The sequence below is a fragment of the Oncorhynchus tshawytscha genome, linkage group LG34 (assembly GCF_018296145.1).
Source record: "Oncorhynchus tshawytscha isolate Ot180627B linkage group LG34, Otsh_v2.0, whole genome shotgun sequence".
NCBI lineage: Eukaryota > Metazoa > Chordata > Actinopteri > Salmoniformes > Salmonidae > Oncorhynchus > Oncorhynchus tshawytscha.
This window is the reverse complement of record NC_056462.1, coordinates 11,224,688-11,237,455: the sequence shown is the minus strand read 5'-3', so window position 1 is coordinate 11,237,455 and position 12,768 is coordinate 11,224,688. Positions and strand designations below refer to the sequence as shown.

The 12,768-nt window shown below is 47.1% G+C and overlaps 1 protein-coding gene across 1 annotated transcript in view; it reads left to right on the top strand.

The window, feature by feature from the left end:
- Positions 1 to 12,768, top strand: part of LOC112231645 (teneurin-3-like) — a 408,088-nt gene that overhangs the window by 242,740 nt on the left and 152,580 nt on the right.

The following is a 12,768-nucleotide window of genomic DNA, read 5'->3' as shown; positions in this document are numbered from 1 at the left end:
TCTCTCTAGCTCTCTCTCTCTCTAGCTCTCTCTCTCTCTCTCTCTAGCTCTCTCTCTCTCTCCCTCTAGCTCTCTCTCTCTCTAGCTCTCTCTCTCTCTCTCTCGCTCTCTCTCTCTCTCTAGCTCTCTCTCTCTAGCTCTCTCTCTCTCTCTCCCCCAATCCGTCTCTCCTTCACTGTTGATCGCCACTGTCAGATGTCTCTCTCCCTCTCTCTCCCCCTTCCTCTCTCTCCCTATTTCTCCTTCACTGTTGATGGCTATTGTCAGATGCAGTAGGCATGAAAGTAGCAATTTTACAGCCCAGGATTTCCAATAACATTTACTGGAGGCCCCCAGAACTAACACACGCGTGGCTGACTGGCTCTGCACCGTACCACAGAAGACGCTACAGCCTGTCTTGTCTGTCTTTCCTCTTCCCTCTCTTTCTGTCCATCTCGGTCTCTCTCTCCTTGTCCGATGACTCCCGCTCTGTCCTTCTCTCTTTTTTTCTCTTTCTTTCTTTCTTTCTTTCTTTCTTTCTTTCTTTCTTTCTTTCTTTCTTTCTTTCTTTCTTTCTTTCTCTCTCTATCGGCCTCGCTCTCTATCGGCCTCGCTCTCTCTGTCTTGTGTTAGGAGTGTCAGTCACTCGGAAGATAGGCGAAATAGATTCCATCCTCTCTCGCCTCTCTCCTCTTGTCTCGGTACGGGATGTGTAAGGGCAAGGGTGTCTGCTTCAGTGCCTTCTGTAAAGTCAAAAGCCGATAGTAATGAAAAACACTGCGGTGTCTGCCTGTCTGCCTGTCTGTCTGCCTGGCTGCCTTCCCCAAGTCAAAGGACCCCTCCGTGTGAAATGGCACACAGAGTAGAAGGTCAAACATTGACTGTGCGGGCTCAGGATGTCACCCATGTCACAAAGATAGATGCCACCATCCCACAATACCTGAGGAGAGATGCATCGTGTGTGTGTGTGCGCGCGTTTGTGCGTGTGTACATGAATATAAGGTTTCTTACATTCATGATGATTCTGTGTTACAACCTTTCCACGGTTGCTCTGTTTATACACGTCAGCCCCTATGATTTGTTTGTTTGTGGGAGTTTTCAGTGTCAGTAGCTTCAAGTGGAGATCTGTGCATGTCTCCTTGTAAACATTTTACAATCATGTCCCTTTTGTTTGGACCTGGCAGAGCTGTAACAGTCATGGAAGCCTCCACACACACACACACACACACACACACACACACACACACACACACACACACACGCCTCTCCCCCTTCCCTGCACAGTGTGAATGTAAATGCAAATGGACGGTCAAACAGAGCTGTGCCCAACAACACTACACTGTCTACTGGGCTCCACTTCAGTGGGTCCTCGTCCTGTGATGTTAGCTCTCCGTGCTGGATGCCTGTGTAAAATGTGATATGCGCACTTCCACTAAATCTCTATCCTCGCTGTGGCATGTGCCCGTACGGCGCTCGTGAGAAATGCAGTACTCTGAGATCGTCTCACCGTGGTTTTTATAGGTAGTCTCAGCATGCTAGCAGATACACATAGACTTCCAGGCATTGCGCTAATGCTAGTTAGCATTGACTCGTGAAACTACCTCTAACTTCCTTTATACTGGACACGGAGGCATAAAAATGGTATCAACCAGTTCATCTGACTCTGGGGAGGTAGATCAAGTGTCCCTTTAATCTACCAGGAGTAACCATGGCAATCTGCTTGTACGAACCAGGAATATCGTTTGTTTGTTTGGGCATAGTGACGTCAACAGTGAATATCATTGAATGGAATCCCATTTCATGGTGTGTCTTCATAGCTGAGGTTATTTGGAATCCCGCTCTCGTGACTTATATGTCCAAATGTCACCCTTTGACCTCGAGGATGTCCTCTCGGTCTAATGGTTGAGACCCAAACCCCACCGGTTACGCCTACTTCTTCTCTGTCAGTGGGTAAACCAGGCTATTACACGGCGATCGAGTCTTACACTGTATAAACGTTACATGAACGCACAACGCAATTACCACAGAACAAGATATTTCATTTTCCCAGTGACATTGCACTTAATCATTCCGCCATACATTTGACTGGAAGGTACAACCTCACACTTAAAAGCCTCAACTCTCCACTCCAACATGTTATGTCCGGGAAATTCGTCATTTAAGAAAGATGACTCTCCTTCACTTGCCCCCCTTAAAGCAATTACACAGTTTCTCTTTCCCCTCCATCTCTCCATCCCTCCAGTAGATGGATCAGTCACCCAGGCAGGATTAATGATGAAATGTGATTCCCAAATGGCAACCTATGTAGTGCACTACTTCTGACCAGGACCCATAGGGCTCCGGTCAAGAGTAGTGCGCTATACAGGGAATAGGGTGTGCCATTTGTGACGCAGGCTCAGTCTTGCTCATCTTAACATCTGAGATGGCCGTTTAGTAACTGCTCATGTCTCACGTCTCATGTCTCACGTCTCACGTCTCCCTTCCACCGTTTGAGAAGTGACATTTCTTCGACCGCAAGTATTTCATCTCCTTCTTCTTCTTTGTCTCCTTCTTCTTCTCCTCTTCTCTCCCTCTACGGGGTTCCACAAGCATTGGCGCTCCATTGATCCCACTCTAATGATTTCCCCTCTGAGTTGGTCAATATTTAAGCAGCACTTTGTACCCAGAGTAAAATCATAGACACCTGGGCTGATAAATGTCATAACCCGTTGATATTTATCTTTCATAAATAGCAGCGCGGTGCGACCAGGCGGCGTGTTTGAAGAGCCGGAGGGCTGGAGACGGAGTCAGATATGAGATATGACCAGATTATTCCTTTCATCTGGTCAGGGTGGAATGACAGCAGGGGAGACTACAGGGATAAAGGCTGTGTCCGGTGGGAGAGGCCTATGGGGCCGTGAGTTTTGTTCTGGTCTGGAAAGCCTCCTGGCCCTATACCATACTACTGTTAGATGGATAGTTTGATGTTGTGTGGGTTCGGTAAGCCTTTGATTCTTGTAACTGGGCCAAATCTTGCCTAACTAACCTAGTTTCACCTAGTCATGTCCTGATATCCGCCTGCCTCTGGGAATGTGTGTGTGCGTGTTCGTGTGTGTGTGTTGCCTGTGAGGGTACTGAAGGGTACACAGGCTGTGTGGAAATTGAAAGGAACAACACCAGATTGACCTTGACTGGCCTTCTCTTGGAGAAATGACGAGCAAACACTCCCTCTTACCGACACACACCTGTCATCCTCCACCCCACACAAAGCCTGCCTCTGCTCTCTACAAAATAAGCTTTGTTCTCCATTTGGTGTGGGTCGGCGGGCAGAGAGGACGCCTCGTCTTGTCGACGCCCAACAAAGAGCTCTCCGCCTGGGTGACAGTCGCTAAAGGTTAGACCTGTTGTCTGGAGGAGATGGAAGTGAAATTAGCTTCACGCACCACAACGCAGGCCCAAGGCCCCGCTCACGCCTGCTTGTGATTACAGCCAGCCACAGGCTGCTGTGTGGTCCGACTCCAACCCTTGCGTTCCTCGTCTCTCTTCTCCTTTCTCTCCATTTTTTCTCTTGGTCGCATACTTATATATCACCCCCCTCACCTTCTCTCACGCTCAAAAACTCTCTCTCCCTTTCTCATGCTCACTCAAAATCTCTCCATCGCTCTCTCCATCCCTCCCTCTCATCGCCCTCTTCGCCACCTAACCCCACAGCCGGCGCCTTGGCGCGGACAACAAAGCTTGCGGCAATGCATGATGGGATTGGGATGACAGTGTGAAAGCTTTCCAAGAGGAGCCGTGGACAGGACCCAATGATGGGATCACTCTGGGTCTGGTCTGGCCAGGGCAATCTGGTCTGTGTTTAATGTCTCTCTCCCTCCCTCCCTCTTTCTCTCTCTCTCGCTCTCCATCCATCCATCTGTCCAGCTAGCCAACCAGCCAGCTAAACAATGACCAGATTTCTTGTTCATGTCCACTCTAGAATCCCCTATTCAGACTGATTGTTCTCACTTACATTTAGTTGGCTGAATATTACAATAACACTGTTTCTGAAGAACAACATTCATTCAGAAAAATAAATGCATTGAAAGTCATAGTCTGTGTGATAAGTCTCCTGACAGAGTCTGACCAGATAAGTCTGGGCCAGCCAGAGTCTGGGCCAGTGAATTGATGTTCTTCAGAGTCTGGGCCAGTGAATTGATGTTCTTCAGAGTCTGGACCAGTGAATTGATGTTCTTCAGAGTCTGGACCAGTGAATTGAAGTCTGGGCCAGTGAATTGATGTTCTTCAGAGTCTGCCAGTGAATTGTTCTTCAGAGTCTGGGCCATGTTCTTCAGAGTCTGGGCCTGATGTTCTTCAGAGTCTGGGCCTGTGAATTGATGTTCTTCAGAGTCTGGACCAAATCAGAGTCTGGGCCATGTTCTTCTTGAACCAGTGAATTGATGTTCTTCAGAGTCTGGGCCAGTGAATTGATGTTCTTCAGAGTCTGGGATGAATTGAAAAGTCAATAATGCATATTACTCTATTGAAACACAAAGAAAGGGAACCAGTTGTATCTATTCTCCATCAATCGATGCACTTTCATGGTGATGTCGTTATTTGTTTGCATGTCACGTCCTTATTGAAGATATCAGAAGAGACATGGTGCATGTCCATCTCACTAGTAGGTCTCTCTGTATTGATGGTCCGTCAGATATATATCTCCCCCTCTCACTCTCACTGTCCCGCTGTTTTCAGTTCCACCCCAACTCCATGCTCTCTCGCTCTCTCTTACTCTCTCTCACTCTCTCTCGCTCTCTCTTCCTCTATATATCTCTCTCTCTCGCTCTTCAACCCTACTGTTGATAAAGAGAGCGGTAGAAGTATCACAAGGTGAAACATGACAGCTCGCTGGCGTTGTTGACAAATAACCTTTCCCGAAAATGCTCGTCAAAGCCTCAGAATGACAGCCCGTCGCTTTCAACGACTCGCCGCCTGTTTGAAATGTCAATTTATCATCTCGACTCGACGTCAGGCGCCGCACGCTTGACGTTCGCCAGGGATATTGGGTAAAGGATCGAGGAGGGAGATGCCAGTTATCATAAAGTCAGAAGTGAATACACACACAGACTGACAGACATCTCAACTCCCGGTCTGATTTCTTCATTTAATGAAGTGATGTTTTTATAAATGCCACCTGAGAGGGCTTTGAGTGGGAAGTAAACATTTTGGCACCAAACTCATTTTGGAGCTTGGCTTTTTCCAACTTCTCATTGTGGAAGAACTGTTTAATATGCCTGATGCTTGACAGAGACTGACAGGATTTAAACCTGAATAGGCTTCAGCGGACAGCTCTGTGTGTGTGTGTGTGTGTGTGTGTGTGTGTGTGTGTGTGTGTGTGTGTGTGTGTGTGTGTGTGTGTGTGTGTGTGTGTGTGTGTGTGTGTGTGTGCGTGCGCGTGCGTGCGTGCGTGCGTGTAACACTGTTTTCCTTTACATCAGTCAGTGATAAATCAACACAACACCAGCGGCAGGCCCATAATCCTGTCTGTTTCAGATGACCATGACTACGTGGTGATTGGAATGGGACAGTGTTTATCAGACAGACAGAGGACATATGGTAGCTGTTGTTGCAGAGAGGGGGAATGCGTGTAAACACTGCGCAGCTCTTTGGGATTTTTGTTTTGGTTCAGCGGTGCGGAGACTGATGTCTTCCATATGACACACTGAGGGACTGCGATCCCACTCTATCTTATGATACTCTGTCGTGTGTGTGTGCGTGCGTGTGTGACCTAGGATTTAGTTCCCTTTCCCTCCATTTCTTCAAACTAAATCTACCAGCATTGAGTGAGTGGTGTTTTAAATGTTACTACTAATCTTGTTTTCAAAGGCAGTTATATTTCCTGTATCTGTCCATCACAGTAACAGCCAAATAAAGTGGAAGTGAAGGGAATTACAGTCTTCTACCCTTCACAGTGGGTCTCTAACCTATTCTACTCACCTTACTCACCTTTAGTTCATCCTTAACCCTGAACTCTTAACTCTTCCCCTCCCACTGGTCCTCTCTCTCTCTCTCTCTCTCTCTCTCTCTCTCTCTCTCTCTCTCTCTCTCTCTCTCTCTCATTTCAAAAGGTCACTGTATCTCCCCACAGCCATCAACCTCACCATTAAACACTGACATGGCCCTGAAGAAAAGACTATAACAAAACAAGGGGGTTTAGATTATGAAAGCAGATAAGCAACTCAATCTCCCCTAGCCTTCATGAACCCCTCTGGTCCAGCCAGGTGAAGGATGTCATCACACACATAGACACACACATAGACACAGACACACACACGCACACATATACACACACAGACAGAGACACAACAATGGCTATCACTCTCACCATTAGGAACTGAACGGACCTGGGCTGTAATTTAGCTCCTGCCAACAAATCCTAATCAGATAGGCCTCTTAAAGTGTAGACACTAACCTAACAGCAGGGCATGTGTGTGACAGGGTGGAGACCCCCTGATGAATGACAGGCAGCAGTCCATCAGTCAGGGTTGGGTTTCAAAGGCAAGCCTCTCGTAAAGCCTGCATCTGTCTCCTCACATCTCATCCATCACACACACACACACACACACACACACACACACACACACACACTGTTCCACTCACTCCCCCCAGACCTAGGCAGCCCGAGTCGGCTTACACCTTGGCCCCTCTCCTGGCCCTTCCCTTGGGCCATCTTGGGTCCTTCCAACCCTTCACTCTTCATGGGCCCTCTCTAGACTTCTCTCTGCCCATCTCTCTCGACTTCTCTCTGCCCATCTCTTTAGACTTCTCTCTGCCCATCTCTCGCAACTTCTCTCTGCCCATCTCTCTAGACATCTCTGCCCATCTCTCTCGACTTCTCTCTGCCCATCTCTCTAGACTTCTCTCTGCCCATCTCTCTAGACTTCTCTCTGCCTGGGCATCCACGGTGAAAGGTTGAGTGGGTGGAGGCCTGGATCTCTGGATCCTGTCTGGCCTGCCTTACTAGAGGGTTAGAAGGTCAAGTCTACAGGGGTCAGTCAGAGTACTGTGTGTCTAGTAAAGGTCATCTAGCCAGGTTAACTGGGCTACGCTTGGTGCCATGTGTCATGTTAATGGTCTGTGTTTAAGAGCCAGTGAAAGGCGAGTGGATGGGAAGCCCTGTAGTGAGACGGATGCTCTCGGGGAACTGAACTCATGTCAAAAACATATGGCGCTGAAATGGATACATACTGAGCTCCGTGTAATGTGTGCTGTCGAGCAGTGTGAAGGAGCAGCTTTGTTTGTCTGTGTGTGTGTGTGGGGGGGGGTGTATGTTCCCCTGTGTGTCTACTTATTGGCCTTCCTCTATTTCTTTGACTGTCTTTAAATATTGCCTTCCCGATTTACCTGCTTTTGTCCACATGCCATGTTATTCCAATGTATAAAAACATTTATAGCCAGACACACACACACACACACACACACACACACACAGTCCTAGCGGAGAACAGCAGGGCTTGCCAAGTCAGCGCTGAGCGCTCAGAGGTGGGATCATCATGTTGGCTCTGTGTCTCATCTCACGTCTTATGGAGGAACGGCTAAATAATGCAAAGCTTCAATTAGGGCTCTTTGGGGGTCTTAACCAGCGCCGTTCCATTTAGACCCCCCTAATTCCACTGCAGTTAAACCCAGAGCTTGTAGCAATTCAGCCCCTTGGAGGAGAGAGGAGAGAGGGAGAGAAGGAGGAGAAAAGAAGAGAGGGAGAGGGAAGAGATGAGGTGGAAGGGGAGAGAGGAGGGAGGGAAGAGAAGGGGCGAGGGAAGAGAGGTGATAAAAGGGAAGGGAGGAGAGGGAGCGATTTTTCTTATTTTGTGCTGATTGCTTTCATTCAGTTCCAGGTCAGGGCTCAGGTTGTCGGAGGAAAATAGAAATCTAAACATTTCATAGCCGACATGTCGCTGTGACCCTGGGCTCATCCCTCTCTGTCTCGCTCTCTGTTTCTCTCTCTGTCTCACTCGCTCTCTTACTCTCACTCTCTATCTCCTTATCTCTCTCTATCTATCTATCTATCTATCTATCTATCTATCTATCTATCTATCTATCTATCTATCTATCTATCTATCACAGACATCTACACAGACACACACACACACACAGACACACACAGACACACACACACACACACACACACACACACACACACACACACACACACACACACACACACACGCACGCACGCACGCACACACACCCCTTCTTCCAGTTCTTTTCTGTGCCTTTGCTGTGTGCTTGATTTACCCCGGCTATACTCCTCCATCTCCCTTTCCTTGCTCTATTCCCGAGAGGCTGTTATTCCCTCGTCTTTCCTCTGATATCACATGGCGTTAGCGTCCACCATGCATTTTCTTTCCCCTTCCTTTGTCCTCAGTGTCTTTAGCTCCATTCCCCCTCTCTCTTTGTGTGTTGGGGGGGGGCGAGAGAGGCGTGTCCGGGGCCAGATGTGAAGCCAGCCATCATGTCAGCTCACGGACGATCAAACAACCTCACGCTCACCCAGCTTCTGCCTCACCTGGGGGAGAGTCCTCCAGGGCCTCCCCTATCTCTCCCCACTTCATTTTATCCTCCCCTCACTCCCCTATCTCTCCCCACTTCATTTTATCCTCCCCTCACTCCCCTATCTCTCCCCACTTCATTTTATCCTCCCCTCGCTCCCCTATCTCTCCCCACTTCATTTTATCCTCCCTTCGCTCCCCTATCTCTCCCCACTTTGTTTTATCCTCCCCTTCTCTCTCTCTCTCTCTCTCTTTCCTCCACATCATTCTCTCTCACCTCTTTTGTCTCCCTTCGTTCCATAGAAACAAGTCTAGTACCAAACCCCAAACTGACCTCAGACCAGTGTCTATAGGCCTTGTTGTCATCCTACTCCACATGATGCCTGGTAGCCCATAGAGAAACAGTGTGAGACCAGCTACTGTGTCAACATGCCACTGACTGTTGACTCCGCGCTGCCAAGGACACTACCAGGGCCCAGATGACATGCCACCGCTCCCCCACCGAGAGGCATCGCGGGTGGGCTACAAACACTCAGCTTGGTGGGGTGGCTGGAGGGCTGGTTGGAGGGATGGCGGGAGAGGGGGGTGTTTACGCACATGTCATGGGCGATCACTATCAACTGTCACTGCTGATGTCCCCTCAACCCTGGTGATGTGTGTGTGTGTGCACATCAACGTGAATAGAAAAGGGGACAATAGCACGGATCATCTCCATCTCACCAACCACAGTCACATCACCCGGTGCACTGTACCGTTGCGTTCCCTCACGATAAGCCATATCTTCCTCTCATAATCCCTGTGTATCATCAGAACCTACTCACTCAATCAACTCACATGAAGTGTTATTTGTTACATGCGCCGAATACAACTGGTGTAGACTTCCCCGTTAAAGACTTGCTTACGAGCCCTTCCCAACAATGCAGAATTTAATATAAAAACAGTAACACAAGAGGAATAAAGTGAATGACAATACTGGAGCTACATACAGGAAGTTCCATTACCATATCAATGTAGGGCTCCATACAGGAAGTTCCAGTACCATATCAATGTAGGGCTCCATACAGGAAGTTCCAGTACCATATCAATGTAGGGCTCCATACAGGAAGTTCCAGTACCATATCAATGTAGGGCTCCATACAGGAAGTTCCAGTACCATATCAATGTAGGGCTCCATACAGGAAGTTCCAGTACCATATCAATGTGGAGCTACATACAGGAAGTTCCAGTACCATATCAATGTAGAGCTACATACAGGAAGTTCCAGTACCATATCAATGTGGAGCTACATACAGGAAGTTCCAGTACCATATCAATGTGGAGCTACATACAGGAAGTTCCAGCACCATATCAATGTAGGGCTCCATACAGGAAGTTCCAGTACCATATCAATGTGGAGCTACATACAGAAAGTTCCAGTACCATATCAATGTAGAGCTACATACAGGAAGTTCCAGCACCATATCAATGTAGGGCTCCATACACTAAGGTCCAGTACCATATCAATGTGGAGCTACATACAGGAAGTTCCAGTACCTTATCAATGTAGGGCTCCATACAGGAAGTTCCAGTACCATATCAATGTGGAGCTACATACAGGAAGTTCCAGTACCATATCAATGTGGAGCTACTTACAGGAAGTTCCAGTACCATATTAATGTGGAGCTACATACAGGAAGTTCCAGTACCATATCAATGTAGAGCTACATACAGGAAGTTCCAGTACCATATCAATGTGGAGCTACATACAGGAAGTTCCAGTACCATATCAATGTAGGGCTCCATACAGGAAGTTCCAGTACCATATCAATGTGGAGCTACATACAGGAAGATCCAGTACCATATCAATGTGGAGCTACTTACAGGAAGTTCCAGTACCATATCAATGTGGAGCTACATACAGGAAGTTCCAGTACCATATCAATGTAGAGCTACATACAGGAAGTTCCAGTACCATATCAATGTGGAGCTACATACAGGAAGTTCCAGCATCATATCAATGTAGAGCTATATACAGGGAGTTCCAGTACCAGATCAATGTGGAGAGGTAGGAGGAATCAGAGGTAGATATATACATGGAGGCAGGGTAAAGTGACTAGGCATCATGATAGATAATAATAAGGTATTAGAGGTAGATATGTACATGGAGGCAGGGTAAAGTGACTAGGCATCATGATAGATAATAATAAGGTATTAGAGGTAGATATGTACATGGAGGCAGGGTAAAGTGACTAGACATCAGGATAGATAATAAGGTATTAGAGGTAGACATGTACATGGAGGCAGGGTAAAGTGACTAGGCATCAGGATAGATAATAATAAGGTATTAGAGGTAGATATGTACATGGAGGCAGGGTAAAGTGACTAGACATCATGATATATAATAATAAGGTATTAGAGGTAGATATGTACATGGAGACAGGGTAACGTGACAAGGCATCAGGATAGATAATAATAAGGTATTAGAGGTAGATATGTACATGGAGGCAGGGTAACATGACTAGGCATCAGGATAGATAATAACAACAACAACACATTTTAAATAGCCAGGCTGCCATCTGAAGAAAAGGAGAAAAGAGAGGAAGCTGGAAGTGGTGTGAAGAATCAAGCACCCCAGGGAGGGAGGATAGCTTGGGGGGTGTTTGGGAGGATAGCGGGATCTCGTATTACAAGTGGTTTGTATGTAATCCAGGACCAACGTAAAGGGGATTTGGGTCTAGAGCTAGAGCTCAGTGCTGATTCCATAGATGTAGAGGCAGAGAGGCAGAGAGACCGAGAGGCAGAGAGACCGAGAGGAAGAGAGACCGAGAGGGAGAGAGACCAACAGAGAGAGCGAGAAAGAGAGAGAGAGACAATAAAAACCCTCCAACCCAAATAGGCATGTGGAGTTGATGGTACCGTCAATTAAATTATCAAATATACAGACAACAAATACCAATTGGCTTTGCTAGAACTCTTTAACATCATCCTTAGCTCTGGCATCTTCCCCAATATTTGGAACCAAGGACTGATCACCCCAATCCACAAAAGTGGAGACAAATTTGACCCCAATAACAACCGTGGGATATGCATCAACAGCAACCTTGGGAAAATCCTTTACATTATCATTAACAACAGACTCGTACATTTTCTCAGTGAAAACAATGTACTGAGCAAATGTCAAATTGGCTTTTTACCAAATTACCGTACAACAGACCACGTATTCACCCTGCACACCCTAATTGAAAAACAAACAAAACAAAACAAAGGCAAAGTCTTCTCATGCTTTGTTGATTTCAAAAAAGCCTTCGACTCAATTTGGCATGAGGGTCTGCTATACAAATTGATGGAAAGTGGTGTTGGGGGGAAAACATACAACATTATAAAATCCATGTACACAAACAACAAGTGAGCGGTTAAAATAGGCAACAAACACACACATTTCTTCCCACAGGGCTGTGGGGTGAGACAGGGATGCAGCTTAAGCCCCACCCTCTTCAACATATATATCAAAGAATTGGCGCGGGCACAAGAAAAATCTGCAGCACCCCGGCCTCACTCTACTAGAATCTGAAGCCAGGAACCAAGCACCCCGGAATTAAAACACTATCTATGCTCTTTTCCTTACTCTCGCTGTGTGTGTGTGGGTGTGTGTGTCTGTGTGTGAGTCTGTGTGTGTGTGTGTCTGCCGGGAATATTTGTGTGGGAGTTTGAATAATAATGACTGTTTAAGTTGGTTGTTTATGAGAGTGTGTGAGTGGTGTGTGTGTGATAGCAATGTGTGTTAGGAGGTAATTGCTGTAGCTCTGTAGAAGAGCCTCCACAACACTCAGAGCGCGGTAGACTGCAGGGCTGTGAAGGTCATTAGTTCTACCAGCCTCGTAATCAGATATGGAACGTTCAGTTAAGAACCGTAATGAAACGTCTGCTGTTGATCTCTCACTGATGGTCTCCACGGCGAGCTAGGAGAATATCTGGAGGAATAGCTAGAATCTCCCCTCTTCTTCCTCACTTCACCCGCCCTCATTTAAACACCGCTCTAGGAGAATAAGATCACTGAAATATCCTCTCCTCCCGCCACCTCCTCCTTGTTTGCGCTCTGCTCATTCCACTAGCCTTCTCAGACTGTAACCCCGAGGGCAGATTAGAGGCGGTCTAACCTGTAACGACGTTCGCTGTGACCTGTTGTTCTCTGACCGGTTTTATCATTTGTCTCCCCTAGTCCCCCCCCGTGTGTAACCGCCTGTAATCATCATCTCTGAGACGCTGTCAGTATTAGAACAGCCATCTTTCAGGCTCTGAGGTA